Source organism: Ictidomys tridecemlineatus, unplaced genomic scaffold (genome assembly GCF_052094955.1).
Source record: "Ictidomys tridecemlineatus isolate mIctTri1 unplaced genomic scaffold, mIctTri1.hap1 Scaffold_5318, whole genome shotgun sequence".
Classification (NCBI taxonomy): domain Eukaryota; kingdom Metazoa; phylum Chordata; class Mammalia; order Rodentia; family Sciuridae; genus Ictidomys; species Ictidomys tridecemlineatus.
The window spans coordinates 759-1293 of NW_027523509.1; the positions used below are offsets into that span (position 1 = coordinate 759).

The window sequence follows — 535 nt, forward strand, 5'->3', positions numbered from 1 at the left end:
CGGGCAGGCCAACGTCTTCCCCCAGGCCTTGAGCTCTGGATCACCCATGCATGCCGAAACCAAAGGAGGACTGACACTCAGAGGACCACGGGCTCGGGGTCCTAACGCCAGGTGAACTCGGCAGAAAGGGGCCTTCCCTTCCAGGGTCCATTCCGACACGGCCCCCGTCGAAAAAGGGCCACAGGGTTCTCCCCTCCACCACCCAGCTCACTGCAGCCCCCTACGTCTACGTGGTGGACCTCAGTTTCGATGAGAGAGACGGTATAGAGTTTTCACTCATTTTGTTCAGCTTCCAAGGAATGTTTTTGTGGGAGTCATCATCGATCCACGCTTGTGACCCTCACCTGGCAAGGAGCAACCTCGGTGACCTGGGGCGAGGGGACGCTTACCATCGTCAGCTACGAAGGGCCACACTCAGGAAACAGAGGGCACGCGCAGGCGGGCGCTCCCCGTCCTCCCTGGGCATCTTCCCACAGCCAGAGGAGCCGGCGGCAACCTTTCAATCCTTCCGTGGAAACACGACCTGCCGTGCGTA

At 60.4% G+C, this 535-nt stretch overlaps 1 non-coding gene across 1 annotated transcript; it reads right to left on the reverse strand.

Annotated features, from left to right (window-relative positions):
• Positions 1-235: 235 nt before the first annotated feature.
• On the reverse strand, positions 236-327 carry LOC144373926 (small nucleolar RNA SNORD116). Its single transcript, XR_013433475.1, has one exon. It is a non-coding gene; the product is annotated as a small nucleolar RNA SNORD116 (small nucleolar RNA).
• Between the last annotated feature and the right edge of the window lie 208 nt (positions 328-535).